Source organism: Triticum aestivum, chromosome 2A, assembly GCF_018294505.1.
Source record: "Triticum aestivum cultivar Chinese Spring chromosome 2A, IWGSC CS RefSeq v2.1, whole genome shotgun sequence".
Classification (NCBI taxonomy): Eukaryota; Viridiplantae; Streptophyta; class Magnoliopsida; order Poales; family Poaceae; genus Triticum; species Triticum aestivum.
Genome location: NC_057797.1, coordinates 682605677 through 682612971, shown reverse-complemented (window position 1 = coordinate 682612971; position 7295 = coordinate 682605677). Strand labels below are relative to the sequence as shown.

The window sequence follows — 7295 nt, the reverse complement described above, 5'->3', positions numbered from 1 at the left end:
TGAACGTTAAGCGTGCGGACCCTACGGGTTCGAGAACTATGTAGACATGACCGAGACACCTCTCCAGTCGATAACCAACGACGGAACCTGGATGCTCATATTGGTTCCTACATATTCTACGAAGATCTTTATCGGTCGTACCTTAATGACAACATACGTTATTCCCTTTTTCATCAGTATGTTAATTGCCCGAGATTCAATTACCGGTATCATCATACCTAGTTCAATCTCGTTACCGGCAGGTCTCTTTACTCGTTCCGTAATACATCATCCCGTAACTAACTCATTAGTCACATGTTTGCAAGGCTTATCATGATGTGTATTATCGATAGGGCCCAGAGATACCTCTCCGACACTCGGAGTGACAAATCCTAATCTCGATCTATGCCAACCCAACAAACACCTTCGGAGATACCTGTAGAGCATCTTTATAATCACCCAGTTGCGTTGTGATGTTTGATAGCACACAAGGTATTCCTCCGGTATCCGGGAGTTGCATAATCTCATAGTCAAAGGAATATGTATATGACATGAAAAAAGCAATAGCAATAAAACTGAACGATCAATATGCTAAGCTAACGAATGAGTCTTGTCCATCACATCATTCTCCTAATAATGTGATCCCGTTCATCAAATGACAACACATGTCTATGGTTAGGAAATTTAACCATATTTGATTAAAGGGCTAGTCTAGTAGAGGCTCACTAGAGACACGGTGTTTTGTCTATGTATCCACACATGTATCAAGTTTCCGGTCAATACAATTCTAGCATGAATAATAAACATTTATCATGGTATAAGAAAATATAAAATAACAACTTTATTATTGCATCTAGGGTATATTTCCTTCAGTTTTCAATAACTCCCTCCACCCTCCGTTGTTAAAGTTATCATGATGTTTGTATGTAAGTTATCAAGTCTGCGGAGCGTAAATTATTATGTTATTTACACATAAGTTAGTGACATAGCGATGTCCGCCTCTGGTCACTGCCACTACACCACAACACTACATCCCCGACAGCCAGGTTGGTCAGGAATACATGTTACGCCGATAGACAGTCGGTCGGGAAAGCCTATTACCGACCGACCCTGTCTGTTGGGGAAAGTCCAGACGGGGAAACCCTTTCCCGACCGACTGGTTGTCAGCTATGATGTATCTTTCCCGACCAGCATTCTGTTGGGCCTGCTATGGGCCTTTCCTGACCAACAGTCCGTTGGGGCTGCCATGGGCCTTTCCCGACCGACTATCTAACACAGTATTCTTTCCCAACCAACAATCCGTTGGGGCTGCCATGGGCCTTTCCCGACCAACTATCTGACACGGTATTCTTTCCCAACCAACAATCCGTTGGGGTTGTGATGGGCCTTTCCCAACCGACTATCTGACACAATATTCTTTCCCGACCGACAATCCGTTGGGGCTGCTATGGGCCTGTCCCAACCAACTATCACACAGGGCATTCTTTCCCAGCTAACAGTCTGGTGGGCCTAGCATTAGCCCTCCCATATAACTAGATTTCATGTTATCAACGGAATATCAATCAACTTAGAAAATTCATTACAGTAACGTGCATGTCGTTAACCAGAAAGCAAACAATAATAACACACATTCATTACTTTTCACATCCAAATTTCCCATAAACTAATTTAATTAATTAACTAGAGCAAACATTATGGTTCATTGTTTGAGAGCAAAAAATATGTCGCTTTGTTTTCTGGAATTTGCCCTAGAGGCACATCATCTACATTGGCTCCTGGTAGTGAGCAACTAGATACCCACCAAGATCCTTCCATCATTCTCGTACTTGACATCAAAGCCTTCCTTCTTCATCTCATTGATCCATATTCCCATCGCCACATCCTCCAGCTTGAACATCTGCAAGTCAAAATCCCAAGTTAATATTCCACACCATAGCTGGAGAGCATGATATTTTCTCTAAGCTGCCTTCAACTGAAGAGAATTCATTAGCACTAGCGGGGAAGGAGGCACCCTTGGTATCTTTCCGCATTGGGCTGCAAACAAAAGCATATATTTTCATATCTGAATATGAATCTCCAGACTGCAATTAGAAATGTAGAACTGTGTTGTAGGTATGATTATAGCAGCAAACAATATCCTGCTCTGAACTGAATGTTTATGGCTATCTGAAGGTAGAGCAAGACAGAGTTATGAAGATAGAGACATCAAATGGGTTTAAATGACAAAACTGAGATATGTAACATTTTGTCAGGCCCCTACCGGTGATATCTATGTAGCTGTTTTTTTTCGCGGTAGAACTTGACAGATGGAGGTTTGAGCAAAAAGAAGATGAAGCAGAGCATGTACTACACGCACAGTACCACCCAGGATGGTGTGAAATTGAAATTAGCCTCAGAGAGAAACATGTAAAAATATATGTAGTAACATTCCCGAAGAATTGAAAACCCCATATAGTTTTCATATCTAAATTTGAATCTCCAGACTGCAATTGGAAATGTAGAGGTGTAGGTATCGATTATATAATTAAAATAGAAGAAGAACAAGCCATCACCTTAATCCACAAATGCTAAAAAAAATAGTATCCATTGATTTTAATTATAACGGCTGAGCTAAAGAGATGAACAGTTATGTAGAACATCTATTGGGTACAATCTGTCACGTACAAACAGATATATGTTTACGCTGGAGCCAAACACGATTACAATCATAGGGAAAAAAGTGTGTAGTCCGACGGGAGCCAAACACGATTAAGGAAAAAAAAGCAGTAGTCCGGTTGGCACACGTAATAGCACCAGCGTGAGCGAGGTGCAATTTGTATTGCCGTCCAAAAGTTAAAAACATGAAATTATCGCTCATGACATTTACAAATTAATATTGGCTGCTTTATCATCATAAACACACGACATACCCATGTGCTAAAAGCAGTTTTTTTCCAGCGTTGCTAGAAACAGTCAACCAGGCTAAATATACATCCCATGCAATTGTTTTTTGCTAAATATACATATACAAGTTGGTTACGTTCCAGCTAAAGAAAAGGAGGTCACGTGCATGTGTACAACTTGATACTTTTCTTTCCTTTTGAAAGCGTACAATTTAATAGTTAGTTGCCAGATTGATTCATGGCCTGATTGATTTTGGTGGGAAAATCAGGTTGAAGAGTCTTGATCGTATTGGAGTGGGACATATTGTCAATCTTATATAGTAATATGCCCATGCCTGCATGCATCTGCCGCGCTCCGCGTCTTGGTAGCACGATGGCGCCGCGGATATGGCAGCCATCCGGCAACCCAGCGTGGATCTCATCGAGTACGAAAGAAATTTAGTGTTCGTTGTGCGTGCAAAGGAGGAAGAGGAGATAGCAATATTTCTGTGGGATGTGGTCGTTAGCTTGTACTACTTTGGCCCCCCACAAAAAAGAAAGAAAGAAAAAAGCCTGTACTACTTTGGCAGGATCCAAATCCACCATGAACCTTCAGCATGCCATGGCAACATCCGATAGATCGCCTAAGGCCCTATTCGTTTAATCCCCTCGCCACAGGGATTGGAGGAGATTGGGGAGGTTTGAGGTGGATTTTGACTTGCAAGGGATTTAATCCCCTCCAATCCCTTTCAAAACTCTCCAAACTCTGTCTAACCGAACAAGGCCTAAAGAAGGATCGTGATGCCACAAATCCCACAAAAAATTCAGATTCCACCGTGGGTGCAAAGGAGGAAAAGCAGAAAGCGATACATCTATCGGGTAGGCAAGCGAGAGATTCAACATGTCACGACAGCATCTTATCCACCATGAACCTTTGGCATGCCATGAAAACATCTGATAGAGGACCTAAAGAAGGATCGTGATGCCACAAATCCCACAAGAAATTCAGAGTCCACTGTGGGTGCAAAGGAGAAAAGGGAGAAAGTGGTACTTCTGTGAGCTGGGCAAGCGAGAGATTCAAAATGTCATGACAGCATCTCATCCAGCAGCTAAAGAAGGATCGTGATGGCCAAAATCCCACGAGAAATCGAGTGTCCACCGTGCAACAAAGAAGGAAGAGGAAAAAGCGATAGTTCTGTGGGCTGTGGTCGTTCCTCTGGTCCGCGGAAGCTAAACCGATACTTCTGTGGGCTTTGATCGTTCCTTGCGCTCCACGGAAGCTAAAATGATACTTCTGTGGGCTGTTGTCTAGGAGACTGAGGTAGGAATAATCTTAGCATGTTAGCCTCTACTCTGCAGAAGCTAATGCTTTTCTGGACTGTATCAAGCTCACACGTGAGGCTCTCAGAAAAAGAACAAACAAGGTTAGCCTGTTAACTAAACCATACATAACAAAAAAAAAATTGAACCATGTAGCAAGGAGGAATAAATATATTGCATTGTGATCTATAGCTAATATGAAACTAGAGGGATATAATAAGATGTTTCATTGCCCAAAAAAATTGTACATAATTCATACCACATGGCGACCTTACAGAAATAGATAGGATACAGAGGGCAAAACAAGAAGCGAGTAACGGATCTGAAGACGAACATTCTTCACACGCTACACCTTTTTCCTATAGAGAAACTAATTTAACTGATGAAGAAAACCAATTAGAAAGAATTCTTCGAAGAAAACAAAAGCACCAAGGAGACAACATATGTGCCAAGATAAAAATAGAAAACAAACGGCCAGTTTTTATAAAACAGAGCAGTAATAAAAAAGAATCCATGTTGTCTTAAATAGGTAAGCAAATGTGCCTAACACTATTTGATAATATACGCCGACAATTATATATAGGCCTTAGATAGACAAGCAATAAAGTCAGTCAAAGCAAGGTGCGCATAGACAAGCAATATAGGCAATTTTTTTCCCTCAAAAAAAAAGGTGCGCATAGTAGAAGCATACACGAGTATGCCACTGCAATGAATAGCACACTTGCAAGAGACATATACCTACACAGTGAAGACTAGAAACATAGTGATTGAGACATACATGTAAAAATAGATGTACAGTGGAACATAGAAGTGCGTTACCTTCTTATGTCAGAACTAGATGAAACTGATGCGCTGTTATTGCCCAGATCAAGTGCTGTTAGCTTTAAACTGTCTACACTTTTTGTTGGATGGGTGGATGACTTGTCTCCTTCAGAATGTTTACGATTCACCTCTTGATTGCCACTGGAATATTTCTCTTTACTTGACTCCAGTTTCATTGCTTAGCTGATTGCTTCACCTTCTTTAGGCAAATTATTCCCTTGAAAAGACTGATTATGCAATATCCATGTGCCCATAGGGGATAACTCTCTTCAGACATTCCTACATAAATGAAAGGACTAAGAACTCAAATGATTAAGAACAGTAGCGGCAAAAGCATTTGCTAAGCAGTAAATAGCATCGTAAAATGTAAATGATGAGGGGAAAAGAATCAACAGAATAGTATACCATCTAAGAAACTTTTATCTTGTTACCCAGGTCTCATAATAAAAAATGGAATAATCATTCCAAAACCACATATTCTGAAACAATGTTGTATTAGATGGTCCGCCTTATTTGTTTACAGCAACACAATTTCATCTGTACTCTTCTGAAAAGAACACATTATTTTTCACCTGTCCCGAAGAAAAAGTTTTGTTTACAAACATTTGAGTGTAACAGCAAGATTGAACCATGTCTAGAGATAAATCAGTGTCTATATTCTCCTCTTATTAAGTATGTTTAGCTCAATGCCACTTCTTACCTGTTGGTGGTATACAAAATATTTTTGTTATTCTCTTCATATAAAGTTGTCTCAGATAATGTACAGTTCATTGCTTACAAGGTTTAACAGAATTACAATTCGTAGCAAAGTTTCAGTTTTCAAGGGGAGAACCTATTGACATGTATATTGCCTAATGCTATTTCCAAGGAAGAAATTGGATTAATCACCAATCAGTAGGCAGTAGAACATCAACATTCAGCAGCACAACCTTGGCTAGCAGCACACCGCACACCACAGCAAGCACACGCAGCAGAAAATCAGCTAGCACACCACAACCACACAAGCAGCAAGCACCACAGGAGCAGTAGCAAGCAGCAAGCAGGCACACGGTCACGCAGTAGTAGCAAGCAGCAAGTAGGCAGCAGCACAAGCAGGGGAAGAGAGGTGAGCAGAGGAACTACCTGAGGGAGGAGCTCGGGGATTCAGGCAGGGTGGATGAATGGGAGCAGATCCGGCCGGGGAAGGCCGAAAGGGGAGGAACCGAGGGCATCTTTTCTCCTCTATATCCAAAGCCCCTCACTAGCCCTATCCCGAGCCCCCTCTCGCCGGCGCCAAGATCTCTTCTGTACTTCGATGAAAATGGTGGATACGACGGTGGAGAATGGGGAGTACGGGCCAGGCAGGGTGGCGTCAGCCTCGCTGGAAGCTTACGCGTGGTGGCTGGCCGGAGAGAGCACTAGCCGGGGAACAGCAGTGGAGCGCGTGGCCGTGGCAGGATGGTGTGGGGTCGGCGGTGGAGACACTGGAGAACGAGCGGGAGAGGGGGCTACAGACTCGCCGCCAGGAGAGCACGTAGCCGGACGGGGAGAGAGCACGAGCGGCGAGAGAGGGCTCGAGCGGCGGCCGCGGCGGCGGTGGTGGAGGATTTAGGTTTGGAGGCAGAACGAGATTTGGGGGCAGTCTGTGGAACGGGGTGGAGGCAGGACGAGAAAAGGAGGGATTTTTCGCGTAGTGGGCTGTTTCCGCGCCAAGTTTTCATCCCCCCGCGCGCAGCTACCTGGCCGGCCCAGTACCCGCAGACAATCGGTCGGCGTTCATTGCCGACCAACAATCCAAGGGGAAGTGAAGCGTTCCCGACCGATAATGTGACGTGGGATAGTAAAGTATTCTCGACCGACAATTAGATGCTACATGTTTGTATTGCCGACCGACAGTCTGATACAAGTTTTCCCGACCAACAGTCTGATGGTATGTTGTACTTTTCCCAACACACGTCTGTAGTGAATGTGGTGTCGTGGTATAGTGTGCCCTGTGCGTAAATTATCAAGTTGCACAACATGGTGTTGGTGGTGCAGAACGACAACGTGCATTTAGATATATGACATCTCACTGATCAACCTCTACTCTCTCGATCGATAAAAACCATCACCCTCTGTTTAAAATTGTAAGCACAAGTAGGCTACATACACTCCATAAAAAGCCTTGGGATAGCCAGAAGGACTCAAGTCCAATCAGCTGATTAAGTGACTACAGTGAACAAGGTGGCACTAAAAAGTTGACCACACATCTTCAGATTAAAAGGTTGTCGTAAGCAGCATTGAATAGCCAACAATAGATTATCATACTATTTACATGAAAAATACCGTGTGTGC

The 7295-nt window shown here is 43.0% G+C and overlaps 1 long non-coding RNA gene across 2 annotated transcripts; it reads right to left on the bottom strand.

The window, feature by feature from the left end:
• Positions 1-1590: 1590 nt before the first annotated feature.
• On the bottom strand, positions 1591-6646 carry LOC123190209 (uncharacterized). Of its 2 annotated transcripts, none has more exons than XR_006496215.1 (3): positions 6105-6646; positions 4980-5278; positions 1591-1876 (listed from the first exon to the last, which is right to left on the bottom strand). It is a non-coding gene; the product is annotated as an uncharacterized lncRNA (long non-coding RNA). The 2 variants fall into 2 exon arrangements; XR_006496214.1 differs by having other exon boundaries at positions 4980-5261; positions 6105-6639.
• Between the last annotated feature and the right edge of the window lie 649 nt (positions 6647-7295).